Here is a 14907-nt window from a genome sequence, read left to right on the forward strand (position 1 = left end):
ACATCCACACACAGCAAATGAATTAATTTGGGTCACATTTGGGCTGTCCTGTCCCTCACAGATCTGTGTCTCAGTGACAGTTCCTACCTTTTGCCCAACACCTTTACAGAAGGGGAGAGGGCACAAATGCTGATCTAAATTACACCTGGCTAAATTCAAAGCAGCTCAACTTATTCACTTAAGTGTAAAATTAGATCAGAAAGTAGCCCTAGAGCATCAGAATTTTAAATGTTTCTCTCGCTCATTTGGTAGGCAATTTCTGAGGAGCCAGATTTCACAAGCTTGTAGCTGATTTTATCTGCTCAGGTATTAAAGTCTCCTATTCTTGACAGATTTTAAGGAGCCTTTTCCTGAATACAAGGTTTTATTTAGTAGTAATTCTTCCTTTCGAGCAAACTTGAGCTCAATCTACACAGATCCCTATAGCTCAGAGCTTCTAGGATACTTCTATAAACTAACATAACTTATACTTGCCAGCAATATCTAGGGTGCCCATTTGTACTCCTTTAAAAAAAAAACCATTCCTGAAATCCTTCTAAGATTGTACTTTTCAGTAGAATCAACCTCTGCAGCTTCACTAAAACAGAGAATATTTGGTTTGTTCAGCGTCTGCTCAGAAAGGAAAAGAACAGGCTACCATTGCCTGCCAGTCTCAAAGGGCTCTGCCCAGTTTGCAGCTGGCTGGGAAGTGGTGCCTGGAGGCACCTGCACAGCTCTGGGCTGTGAAGAGAGCCCCGAGGCTCTGCCCAGCAGGCAGCATGGTTCTGCCTGGTAGGAAGAGGCTTAGTAAGCAGGTCTAATAAACCACTTTGTACAGAATTAATTAGGACTTTTGCTAGCTAGCTAGGAAATTACTTTGCGTCTGAATGTTGTTGTGCCTGCACTGATTTGTATTGCCAGCTGAAACACAAATACCAAATAGGACGTGTTACAGAGATATATTGGCTTTTTGCTTTTAGTAAAGTCTAAATGCCTACCACAAGCTCTCTGAAGAAGGGATGTCTGCATTAGAAGTGGCCTTCTTCAACAGGAGAGATTGTTCGTAGTGATGATATTAGTCATAAAAGCTTTTAATTACATAGTCCTCATTCTGACCGGATCTAGTGAACAACTACACCTGCAGATGACACCAGAGTACTGAACAAATGCATACTTGCCTATATATTTATTTGGATTTCATGTTCATTACTTAATTATTTTCCATTTATGAGAAACACAGATTTCCAAAAGAAATAAGAATCCCTATATTAACCGCAAACTTCTGGAGGTTTCACACCCATCCCTGCACCACACTGATCCAAGCTGAGAACATGTAGGAAGGCAGGATTATCTTAAATGAAGATATGAAAGATAAGGCTGTGCCTATCAGAAGAACATCCATTAAGCGGCTCCAAGAACATATGTACCTATGGGGTGTTGGGGAGGGTCCAAAATTGTGAATTCCATTTCAAAGAGACATTTTCATATGTATGTGGGGAAGCATTCAGCAGTGTCACAAAGTGATCTATGTCTATTGCCGTCGGCAGCGTCGGCACAGTCCAGGCACAAGCACTGCAGTGAACTTACACACTCGTGCACGTGGAACTATTTTTCATGGAATTGATGATTTCTGCAGTGACGTTCATAGCAGTAGGGCACATTATTGCTGCAATATATGACTATCAGTAACACCTACAAGCCTTTAATATTCTGCAGCTGAACTGTGGAAACAGAAGAAAGTTGCTTGTAAATGCCTAATTCACAGTTTAACTGGGTTGTCTGTCAAAATAACTCTCAGATGTGAAACTTCAAGTAGGAAACCTAAAAATCAGAAAAAATGCAAGGAGCTTCTTGATGAATGTTGAAAGCATTTTAGAGGAGGAGAAAACGAACAGAATATTTTTCTGCTTTCATCCTTATCACTGAGAGTTTCAATTAGCTGTCGGTACAGCTATCTAATCATAGGCTTTCTCACAGTCTTAGCAACTCCATTATCTGAATAGTAAATATAGTAGTTTCAAGCGACAGGGCTTTGTGGGCAGAATATGGCAAAATGGATTCTGCCCTTCATTTTCTCACTAGAGGAAACTTTTCTTCCTTATTTCTATTTCACAGTTCATTTGTTCTGATGGGAGTGCTGGCTGACTGTGCTGTGCTTCAGGATTTGCAGCTGCACTCCCTGTTTTCTATCGTTCTCTCTACAGAATAAGTTGCTCTCCATCAGAGCACCCAGTCACTTAGGTGCAGATGCAGGCCCCCAAATCTACCCCTCCAAGAAAGAACACAAGCTAAGTTGATGGCAGGAGAACCATGGACCTTGAGCAGGAATGGACAGAAGGGCTGCAACGCAAAAAACGTACTAAAAAATGAGCCTTTTGCATTATGTGAATGGATTGTCCACTGCTGCCTTGCTCCAACTGCAAGCCTGTTGCAGCATCAAGGTGATCCGTAGCCTGTGAGTTCATCAGACTTTGCCTGTCTTTTCTTATCCATTCGTACTGCACCGAGCACCGCACTGCCATCATGCAAGCAACGAGTAACAGCTGCAGGAGCAGCAGCACAAAGCAAGTGGTCAGTGGCTTAAGGGAGCTCCCCTCGCCAGAAACCTCGCAGCAATCCGGCAAGACACATCTTAGTTTGCATTCCCGGCATTTGAATCGCCTGATAGTTCACTGCATGAAACATTGTCCAAGGGTTTGGCAGGAAGTTGTGCTTAACAGCAGACTCTCATAGGAGGCACTTGATTATATTAGACAGATAATTATTGATCCAGCTATAGTTTATCCTTGCTGCCTAATTTCAATAAACAGCAGCTTGGGAGAATTAGCAAGGGATTCTGTTCCCCCTCCCCCTGCTTCTTCAGGATTTGTCAGAAACAAGATGATTTATGTGTATTCCAGTAAGATTCTCGTTTGTTGGCAGGCTGCAGGGATTGTTTGGGGTTGGAAGTACTAAGCTTTTATATTTAAATGCTTCCATGCGAGTATTCATGGGACTCACTGCCTTGCATTGTAATATCTGAATAATAACCGTGACTTATGCAAACCAGTTTTCAGCTGTTCACTGTGATCAATTTTTCATTTTAAGCAACTCCCTGCCATCCCAGGGAAAAAAAAAAAATAAAATCTGATAGGCAAGGAGAGTGAGATCCAAGGGAGGTAGTAATACTCTACCCTTTTTAAATAATGCACAACTCATTTCTGGAGCACTTTCAAATGTGTTGCTTTCTATTAAGCAGAGATAATATTCTGAAGATGTTCCCCCCTCCTTTCAGGTGAGGCTTTTGGAATAACAAAGCATAAGGACGCAGGTCTGCCTGGTAGAGCACGGACCAAGGCCTGGCTGGGCAAACACCCACGAAGCACAGGCAGGACTGCAAAAGCTCTGTGTTTGGCACAAAGGCGATGGGGAGAATTATTCCCCAGCACTGTGTGCTGGTATAGCAGCTACTCCACCCCATTTGAGGATCACCTGTGTTTTTACTGGTGACCAGCATTTTTAGAACTAGCAATGCATGGGAAGCACTGCACAAACCCAACACATCACAGCAGGTGCTTCTAAAAGCAGCTGAGGGAACAGACCGTCCCTCCTCCAGGAAGGTGGTTTGGCCTAAAGGGCAATGGGTGCTGTTCAAGTGGGAAAGGATTAGGAAAATATTTGCTCCCTGGCAATATTCAAGTAGAACAAGTCTATTAATGAGGAAAGGCTCTCCTGCTAGCAAGCAAAGTGATGATTAACTAGATAACTTCACCTGATAAATGTGAGCAGCCCAGACAATTTCACCTGAACACGAGCCCGTGGTCATTCTCCCAGGTTGATTTCACTAGCGTGATGTCTCTGAATTTCACACACATGATGATGATAAATAACTTCAGTTGCTTCAGGGAACACTTGAGTGTCTTTTCACTTTTTTAATGAAAACCTCCCACTCGGGAAGTGAAAGAAAATTCTTACTACTACTAGTTAGGTCTCTGTACCAATGCTGGTAAACAAGTTTTTTAAAAAAATCTTGGTTTTATTTCTATTTCCTGCCTCGTTTGGGAGCCCAAGTTGCTAGAAGACTGCTAGAGGTGTAGTTCTATCTTACTAGTACAATTTGGAATCTTGCTGTATAATAAACACTTCATTAAGCATCAGGCTGACGCATTATGACAAGATTTACAGATGAGCGCTTGGAAATACTCTGCTCACTTCCAGGCCTGGGCTTCCCAATTGGAACCAGATAATCACTTGTGGTTTTCTCAAGGCCAGACAGATTGATGCTCTGGTATTTCACCTTATGCCCAGGAGTCATAGTAGCCAAAAATCTTTCCTTAGCTACCAGATAAAAAGGTCACACAAAAAATTACTTTCATGCACATCCATGAAAAATCCCTGAATTGGCAATATCCTTGTACTCCCAGTCTGAAATGTTTCATGTAACTCTCTGCAGTTAGGAGGAGCCTAGACTTCTTGCAGACATCAGCAAGGAGTCCTTTTGTCCAGCAAAATACAAGATCAACACATTCTACACACAGCATACAATATTTCATACTGTCACTTGATTAGTTACTTTTAAGAAAGGTTTCAGGCCAATCCTTTTACAGCATTAACCTTTAAAAACTAAAAAAATAAAAAACAACCTTCTTCGCATCTTAATTTCAAGGGCTCCTCACTGCTGTCTGAGTCATAGCCCTCACTATAAATTGTAAATTTTGCTTAGAAAAAGGTGAGAGAAGGATCTGTTGCAGCTAGGAATCCCAAAACAAGCTGTAAAGCTGGGCTGGCGCAGCCTGCCCATTTCCTCTGACCTCTTACAAAAGGACAACCTTTTCCAGAAGCTTTTGCAGTGGTTGAGCAAGAGGACAACCTTCTGACAGGCACCCAGCCTTATTTTAAACACTTCAGTGGCAAACATCGCCACAGCTCATGGGAAGTGAGCCCAGCAGTGAACTACTAGCACAGCACTGCCTGAGAAAATGTAACAGGTTCAGTCAAGTTATTGGAGTAAGATGGTTTCCACAAAAAAAAAAATATTGAGGCTCTTTTAGGAAAGATCCTGTGTTATTTTTCACTCTCTTGCAGCACAGGGGTCTAGGATCTCCTTTGCTGAATATTTAGTGAACAGCATCTGCAGCATCTTAATTACAGTAGCTGTTCTCATCTTAATCTCTTGCTTCAGAATAAGGTTAAGTGTAATCTGTCCTAGATTCTTATACAGATGGTTCATTTCTTAAATACTTGAGGAGAGTTTAGCTGATCTTTAATTCCTTAATCTGGGAACAAAGACCAACCAACATGATTCTCAGTGACATTTTATCAGATTTTACAAGAAAAATGTAACACACACACCCCCGACAGGGGTTGATTTCTTTTCAATATTTTTTTTAATTCTAATGAAAGTTGCTTGGGGCAAGAAGATCCACACGTGACTCTCTCTTCCTCCCATTAACACCAATAACTACACAGCATTATGGATAAAGAGCATCTGAGTGGCAGGAGAAGCTAGCAAGTACCTTTTTACTTAGTTGAAATATAGCAGTTACTAAACAGTTCAATAATACATTCAGCAGCTGCTTTTTTTATCTACATCCAGGTTGCTGGCATTGCCAAAAAATACAAATCACAGATTTCCTTTCTACAAGAAAACTGCACTTAAACAGTTATGATTCTGACAAGGAACAAACTAAGACACATAATGGCAGTTTTCAATTAGGTTCATACTGAAACACAGCATGATTGCAGCTGTGAAAATTGCCGATATAAAATTTTAAACCAAAATTTTGTTTTGTAATTGTTTATCTGTGTCTTGAACCAAACTTCTTGACCTTCTTGCAGCTATAAACAAAAATGGGTAGATTTTTCACTTAGACTAAGGGAATAAAACCCATAACAGTCTTGACTATACTTTTTCTTGTCTGGTTCAATTTCCCTTTACGAACTGAGTTTCTCTCTCTCATTCTCAGTGTTGTACCAGGGGAACTCCAGTTGATATGAGAGCACAGTTACGCTAGCTGCTCCACACTCCCAGTGAGAAGTGGTGCCAGCCTCCAAAATCATCCAGAGGAAGTTGTTTCAACCTCAGCTGTCAAATGAGAAATCACAGCCCCAAAGTCCTGTGGCAGAGTCAGCCCAGGGCCCTGCATCTCCAGAGTCACAGCCCGTTGTTCAGCACACAGCCATTCTTTTCAGAGGAAATAATTGTGTGTTCACTTCTTTAAGCTACTAATCATCATTTTAATTCCCCAGCGCTTGGCTTGTGCTTATGATTTCAAGTTTCGCATTCAGTAAGACCCTAAAGGAAGCTCAGGAAATGATCTTCCCCAATACAGTCACTTCTCTTTGTGAACCCTTCCAGAAGAGGCTTTGCCTATGTTCACCTTTGGCAAGACCCCAAGGAGGGCATTTTGACACCCTTTCTAGAAATCCTGGTAGCTTCACACAAACAATAATTGAGATGTTTTGTTTGCCCTCCCAAAAACTCTGTTCGTTTTGTGGGCGTTTTAAAAAATAACCATGATGATGCTCCTAACACTGCTCTGTGTGAAAAGCAGCTGGCTCTGGAGAGCCCTTGAGGTATTCCTATTAAATACAGTGGTCACGAGTTTCTGCACTACACCAAAGTGGCAAACAGCAAAGGCACGCTGGCTGCTCCAGGCATGGCCGGGTCTCCCACCCATCAGTGGGAAGTTGCTGCACAGGCTTTTCTGGCAAAACTTGTGACAGAGATGACAATGAGCTGGTCTGATCGGACAAAAATCATTCCATGATGAAGAGAGACTAGAAGGGCCCGGATGAAGCCGCGGTAGATCAGCAGCAGGCCAGACCCTGACCCAAGCAACGCTGCTCGGTGCCCACCGAGTCAGTGCAGTTGCCACCACGTTTACCCGACTCCTCCAGCCTTTCTTTTCTGGGTGTTCCCCTCTTTTGTGTCACAGTCCGCAGCAGGCAAGGAAAGCTTCCCCACACGCTGCATCTCCACACATGGGAGGGTGGGTGGCCAAAGCCATTCAGTGACCCTGACCACAGTCGCTCTGGTTTGAGAAAGGTTTCCTACATACTTTACGTAGATGCCACCTCAGTCATTAGAAATATGTCTGAGAAAAGGGGGTGTCAGCGAGGGGGATTCATCCCAGGGAGGGAAACACCTGCCAACGTGCAGCGGCTGATCCACGGGTCTCTTTGTTGGCCCCTTCCGCGGACCGGAGCCAAACAGGGGAACCCTGAGGAGCCCCTCACCGCACCCCCAGAACCCCTGCACCAGCCCTGACAATGCCCCCGGAAACCTCAAAGCCACACGTATGAACGCATTGATCTGTGTTAACAGTAATCTTTATTTATCTCTCCTCAATAAATCAGCAGCTCCTCAGGCTGAAATCTCCTCACGGGCCTGACAGGACCCCTCCTGCGCCATGCCTCCCCACGCAGGCTCTTTGTCACAGCCCCTTCCCCCTGCACACGCTCAACTTCCCCAACTTCCTAATGGGCCTCCTGGCAAGCAGCAATTTTTCTCCGAGATTATAAATTTCAGCTGTTGCCCTGATACAGCAGATGTTGGTCTTCCAGCTCTCCTCGATTGGTCCCCAGTGGCAGGAACCGATCGATTTTTCGCCTCGGACTGCGTGGACGGATTAACACAGTGATAAATGGCTAAGGATTGATTTGCACTTAATTGACAATTTGGTGAACCTGTTCTAAAACCCCGAGGTTTGGCCCCGGCAGCGAGCACGCCGCGGATAATCTACGGCCCGATCGATGGGGCCGGGCCGGGCCTCGCCCCGCCGCCCGGCTGGAGCGCCGCGGCCGCGCGGGCCGACAGGGGGCAGCAGAGCCTGCGGGACGGCGGGCGCGCGCGGCGGCCGTTGGAGCCGTTAGAGCCGTTAGAGCCGTTAACGCGCGGCCGCCGGCGCCGCTGAGGGAGGCGGCGGTTGCGCCCCTTCCCTGCCGCGCGTTTCCTTGCGCACCGAACCTCCGCCGCGGGAGGGATCGTGCGGCCGGCCGCCCGGCTGCCTGCGGGGTGTGATGGGAGCTGAGGGGACCAACCGCCACCTCTGCGGTGCCTTCAGCACGCCGATCCCTGGCGTGGGAATAGCGGGGACCGCGCCGCGCTCCCAGGCCTGCACCAGAGAGGAAGAGAAACCCCCCCAGGCCTGGACTCCCCGTTTCTACACCATACCCACCTGCCCCATCGGCTCCCCACCTCCCCTGATCCCTATCTGCCTCCTGTGCTGCCTGTCCCCTCCGCTCTCCGTGGCCTAACTCTTCAGTAAGTCCCATTTTGTGTGCTGCATTCATTACCGGTGGATAACCTTACGCCACCAGACCCAGTGGTGGAGCTCCCCTTGCCCACCTGCTCAGGGAGTGGTTCCAAGCTCATTACTGCTGGCTTACCCACTGACTTGTGTTTATCTTAAATGTAACATAAACTGCCCCTAGGCTCAGTCACTTGTGACTACAGGGCTTTATGGACAAAGCAGGGAGTTGGACCGCTGACAGTAGTGAAAGTAAAGGCCAAGAAGGAAGTTAATTAACAAAAACTATAACCTCCATTTGCCTTTTCTGTCATCTTTTGTTCTTCTGTTGTGCCAAATCCCAGAGCTTTTACCCAAGGAACAGCCCCACTACACAGCCTGCATTAAGAGATGATAAAAGCTCTGGGTAATTCACAACAGCAGAGTAACATTATCCTCCAGTACTTATCTATTATTTATCAGCAAGTACTTTTAGAGTTGACAAGAGAAGCGGTATGAAGTCAACCTGTTGAACAACTTGATTCAGTGCCATCTCGTGTGTATGAATTTTCTGAAGGGCTGTGTAACCGTGTGGCTGTAACCCCAGGGAGCATGACCCAGTCATCCCCTAAAACATAAAGGATATCTGAAATTTAATTTTTCCCAATAGCTTTTTAATTCCAGCTAACCTGGGTTTCAGCTCCAGCAACATCACCTACAACCACCTCTGGATTTCAGTCTCCAGGTTACAGCCACAGCTGCTAAGTCTAGTAAAATAAATGGTGAACAAAGCTAAATCTTTCATCTTGGAGAATTACTTTGGGCTTCACACCTTCTCCTCCTGCTCACCCCAGCCCCATCTCGCCCCTGCGAAGCTGGCATAAACTCTGCAATGAGATTAGGCTTCTAAAACAAATGCAGAACCCCGGGGTTGATGATAGTCTGATCAAGCAGAGCAGACCCTGTGTTCCCAGAACCATGGGTGCAGACCCGCAGAGCCCTTCTGCCTGCCAGCGCAGATCCCCCCGAGTAATGGCAGCTCTGAAACGAATGGCACGGACTGCAGCAAACGTCTCCTTGCAAGAGGCTCCGACACTGCAGGGCAGCCCTTCATCTTGAGCGCTGGGCCTTTGCACACAGAAATGAGGCACTGATAAGGCTCCGAGTTCAATTTACATCTGCCTGCTGCATGCCTAACTTGCAAACCTGGGCTTCTCAGCAACTTCGGGTTCTTTCTTTAGGACAGAACTGTTGTTACTACTACTGCTCCCTACTGTTTTCTCCATTGCCGCATGTCTTGGCTTTGAAATTGCCCAGAGTACTAGCTCCTGGCCACATGCTTTGCATTTATTTTGAAGCAGTGAAGGGACATTTTGCTAGCACAAAAACTGTAGGGTGAGGAGAGATGAAGACTTCCCACATTTTTATGTGTTCCTCTTAAAAGCCCATCCCAAATACAAAGCCATAAGATTTCCAAACTGCAGGACTTGTCTTCAAGCTCTGCTTCAACCAAGGATGCCCAGTACTACCAAAAAATTAGGCTTACCTTCCCTCTAAGTCAGACTTCTGGGCTATTGTGTTACTCTAGTTATATAATGGAATAGAGATAGAGAGGCAATTAATTATGTGGGATAAAGAAAAGTTCTTTTTAATGTCACCTGTAGCTCTGTGGCATCTCTGTATTGATTACACCAAAGGGAAAATAGTAGCTCACAAGCCAAGTCAGAATGTGCCATCAATACATTTAATTGGAAATGAAAAAACAAATTTACTAGTTAATTAAGAACCATATCAAAAGAAGGCTAAAATTACACAGAGAGAAAAACGTAAAATATCTCTGGCCTCAGAATGACCTCTACTCCTGCCTGCAGCTCACTTTTGTAATTGGCAAAGCCAAATTTCATTGTGTTCCTTGCCTGGAGAAATAGGAATGTAGCTGATAGTGCCAGTACGCAAAATAACTCTGTATTCCTTTATAATGCCAACTCCTTAGCATGGACAGGGTTTAAATACTCATATATTCAGTAATTTTATTTCATTATGCAAGAATAAGGGGTTTATGGAAAAGGATTGCACTACTGATACCACTAGAATGAAATAGCATCTTCTGAGAGTTTCAACATGGTAAAAGTTGGTGAGTGCTGAGCATTAAGGTTTTAATTATTGGACATACACAGATCATTTATTAGACATTGATTTGTTTTTTAAGGATGTTCTGGTAGTGTGAAAATAGCTGGTAATTAACCCATGATTAGATAGATTTACCTCCCTTAGCAAAGCAGGGGAATCTCTGAAGGCTTACATTTATCAACACTTTCACTGTTAATCCTAAAAATAAGTCAAAAGCTCATATGGCCTTGCTGGAGACACAGAAATGTTCATTTTGAAAGTCATTTAAAAAATTGTCAGAATTCTCACTGCCCAGAAGAACCAAGAGTAAGGATTTCAGATGTGTAAGATTTAGGATTGTGCCTGTGATTTTATTAGATTCCTAAGCTGTATCCAAGGAAACAGACAGCTAATTGGATATTAGGTGTTCATTAGTTGTTCAGAAAAGTAATATTGGTAGAAAATAGCTGAATCCTAAGAACAGCAGGAGCTGTTGTTTTGATAGTGTTTCGCAATATATCACAACATCAAGTTCTAAATTCTACAGCAGTCCTGAGCCCAGCAGCTGCTAATATCCAGCATTTCTGGGGAAAATGCAATTTATCAAATGTGTGTGAGCTCAGGGAGAAAAGACAAGACATAGTAAACATTGAGCAGTATCTTTATTCATCCAAAAGTGGAATGCTTTTTCTATTATATGGTTACTAGTGGTACCTATTTCAGCTACACTTTTCCCTGTGGTAAAGTTCACTGTTTTCTTAGAGAGTATTTCATTGTTCTAGATGGGAATATCCTGGGGGGAAATTTGAGCAGAGTGACTACAGTGCCTTTTGTAAGTTCACTTTTTGAAGTTGGAGGTGTGAGGTGGCAGCCTCTAAATTTGTACCTGGCAGGTACAGAAATATTATTATTGATCATTTTAGAAAAGGAAGGTTTTGAGGCAGTGCACAGCTTGGAAACAGAACCCACCCTTTCCATCTTCCTGTCCTCTGCTTCATTCCCAAGATCACCCTTCTGGGGAGCAGGTTCAAAATTAGGTAATTTAGGTAAAATCCCAGGCTCACTGAAAACAAGGGCCAGACATCTGCTGGCTCCTGTGGGGTCAGGGTTTCACCCTGCAGCTCCATTCAGAGGCTTGAAAACTTGTCAGCTGGTAAGTTATTATATTTACTGCACTTTTACAATGGAGCTCTTAATAAAGAGACTTTCCTCTAAAAACAAACAAGAAGGAACGGAAATGAATGGCTTCATAATCAGACAAGTCAGGGCAGCAAATGAAACTGGCTGGCTTGAATTTCTCATTCGGATGCTATTCAATGCCACTGTTATTTCTGAGCATGATGATGCAGCCAAGTCTGGAAATGGAGGGATTTGAAAAACAACAGGAAGAAATTCCATATCCCCTACCTGTCCTGTGAAATGTTACAAGAGACCCCAGGATAATTATTACAGGGCTGTACCGATTGCAATCTGGGTCTGCACCAGGTGACAAAGGGTTAAGCCTGAGTTATTTTGAACAATAGATTTCACTTTATTTTCCCGTGTCTCCTACTTTGCAGACTTACATTCTGAGGCTTTACTACTTAATCCCCACTGTAGTAATAATTTTTTTTTAATCCTGTGTTTAAAATATGAGATTTACTTGTCAAAATCTGGATATACAGCAGGAATTATAATCGCTGTTCAGCAAAAGCAATTCCCCTCAAGTTCAGGCTGGTGTTTGGAAGAGTTTGTCATGCCCTTTGTGTTAGCACGGGAGGTATGCAGATTGCAGAGGTCAGAGAAGATTTCCCCTGGCACTGGGGACACCATAAGTTCACAAGCATTTCATAGGTACCAGCTCAGGTTCCCCATTTTTCTCTTCTGTTTTTTTAATCCACTCATTCTTTCTGTGGTGTTAACAGTAACGTCAGCTCCCTCTGCCAGCACCTGCCAGGCAATTACTACCTGGCAGTTAATGGGTAAAGTCTCTGGCCAGAACCGAAGGGCAGAGCAGGTTTGCCATGCCAGCAGCGCCCAGCCAAAGCCTTATGCACAAATTTTAGGCAGGGAGTTTCAGGTAGCGGTGCGGAGCGTGACCCGGAGAAGGGCCCGGGAGAGCCCCGCAAGCCCTCGCAGAGATCGCTCGCCTGCGCCCAACGCACCGAGCGGGCACAGGCTGACCAGGCAGCACGGGCACCGCTTCCCTGGGTCAAGCCTAAACTTTAATTCAGGGCAGGTATACGTGCCGAGAAGGGACAGATGGGGGGGTTATAATATAGATTAACATTCAATGGATGGTACTGCCTTTCTCAGAGGGTGAATTCCAGGCTGGAGGATAGACACGACCTGGCCACTTTACTATTAAACTTGAAATATATTCCTCATTTGAACAACATTTATTCAGAGCAGATTTGGAATGTGCCACCCACACCTACCAATCTTTTATTACAGTAATATGACAGAAGAGATTAAACTCCATTATGTTTTAGTGTGGTAAAATTAATGCCAATATCCCTGGGCTGTTTAGTTAATTCTTAAACAGCTGTAAGTTCTTGTATCTGTACCTTGTATACAGACTCTGGCATAATTGTGTTTCCAACCAATGCATCTGCAGGAAAAATAAGTGCCAATTTATGAGCAATTATGTCTGATTTTCTTACGTTTAGTTGTATTTGAGACCAACATAAGCTGGGAATGTTGTATTTGTCACAATGTCGCCTTTCCCAATGTTGATCTTATCCCAGCTGAGACAAAAAAAAAAAAAAAAGTCACTGCTTGGATTATTTATTTTTTTCCTTTAAACACAAAACCTGCTGCTTTGGTAATTGCACCATTTCCTTTGCATTTTTGCAGCTCATTTTGCCTTACTGATTCAAAAAATTTAGTGCTTGGAAAGGAACATACTACAGGGAGCTAACCTATATTTGTGGCAGGGGAGCCTGGTTAGTCTTTGCAGAATAGCTGGTTATTTCAGCATTGCTTTGAGATTATTTCTAAATTAACTACTCTTTCAACAGAACAGCCCTTTGTCTTGTTCAATGGCAAGAGTGTTTTCCCTTTCTGGCTAAAAGGTTTAAATCTAGATGAGGAAGAAAGCGCTAGGAATAGTGATTATTTTTTCTTAATGGAAAAATATAAGCAACTATCAACTAAATCATCCTTCATGCTAGACACGACAGGCTTAAGCACTTTGAAATGATTTGTTTTTAAATGATATTATGATTTCATGGTTAAAATGATAATACCTTTTGCTTCGCCAGACCCTGCGTATCAACCCATTCCTTACCCAGCGGAGACACCATTAAGTAGCAATTGGAGACACTTATTACTAGCAATGGAGATAAAATTACATGGTTTTATCTGTATAGTGCCCATGTCTCAGCCATGCCAGGTTGTGTGTACCACACAGGGCTGGCTTTACTCAGGAGACGGCGCTGCCCTGCCTGTTGCCTTTCCCTGAAAACTACCCTGGTGGCATCTCCCTGGTCAGGCAACAGGGGCAGAGCTGCCGGCTGTCCCACCCAAACCACACCTGCATCCAGCCCTGGCTTTCTGCTTGTTGGTTAAGCCACTGCTTCATCCAGGCAAAAAAGGCTTCAAGGAACACATCAAATACCTTTAAAGTGCAATCAGCACTCAGCTAAAAACCATCTCACTCATTTATCCAGACTTGAAAACCAGTGCCACAGGATCAGCTGTGGGTTCCAGCTCCAGCGGCTGGATAAAAATGAAGGTACTCTCCCTGCCCCATTGGACCCAGCACAAACTCCCTTCGCAGCATCTCCAGATGCATCTTTGTCCAAATACTGTGACCTAAACTGCAACAAATGTAGCCAACCTTTCCATCAAGAAAGGCTTAATTTATTGTGAGGGAAGAACAACAAATCATAGGCTTTCAGATTTATGGTCCCCAGGATCTGAATTGACCATCCAGCAAAGCAGCCTTTCCCGCACTCTATTCATTTCTTTAATAAAGTTGAAAATGTAAAATATGCATGCATGCAGAGCCACCCGATCTGAATTTTATGTAAAGTGCACAGTAAGTTTATGGATGGTAGTAACATATGACTCCTTGTAATTTCATTATGTAAAGAGACACAGTTGGGATCTCTTAGGCCCCTATTTAAACATTTATGAATTAAATAATAGAATGTATGCAAGACTGGGATTGGAGAACAACATTTTCCAACAGGCAGAATTGATGGGAAAGGGTTTTCAGTATTTTATGAGGCTGTAACAATCTCCTTGCTGCTCAATTAGAGAGAACCTGACAGGAAATGAAGGAAAAATACACACAGAAAAGAAAGCAGAAATCTGTCAAGATGGGGAGAAAGCAAAACTTAGTGCAAATGTAGGACCCTGGAACAAACCCACCCTGAACTTCAGATAGTTCTAGGGTCAGATCTGGGTGCAAACTTCAAGACTTGCATCTGTCACCCTAACGGCAGCAGAAGAGGTTCGTGCTCTCCCTGGGCTCTGTTTTAGCTTGGCACCAAGTCTCGGGGCAGGCTCCAGAGCCCTCTCCAACCTCTGGTAACAGAGGCAACACCAGAGAGCTGAACCCCAGGGAAGAGTCCAGCGATGAAGCTTTGTTGGTGGGCTCAGACAGCACGCAGCAGTGAACACA

This window comes from Tyto alba, unplaced genomic scaffold (assembly GCF_018691265.1).
Source record: "Tyto alba isolate M040663 unplaced genomic scaffold, T.alba_DEE_v4.0 Super-Scaffold_11, whole genome shotgun sequence".
Classification (NCBI taxonomy): Eukaryota; Metazoa; Chordata; class Aves; order Strigiformes; family Tytonidae; genus Tyto; species Tyto alba.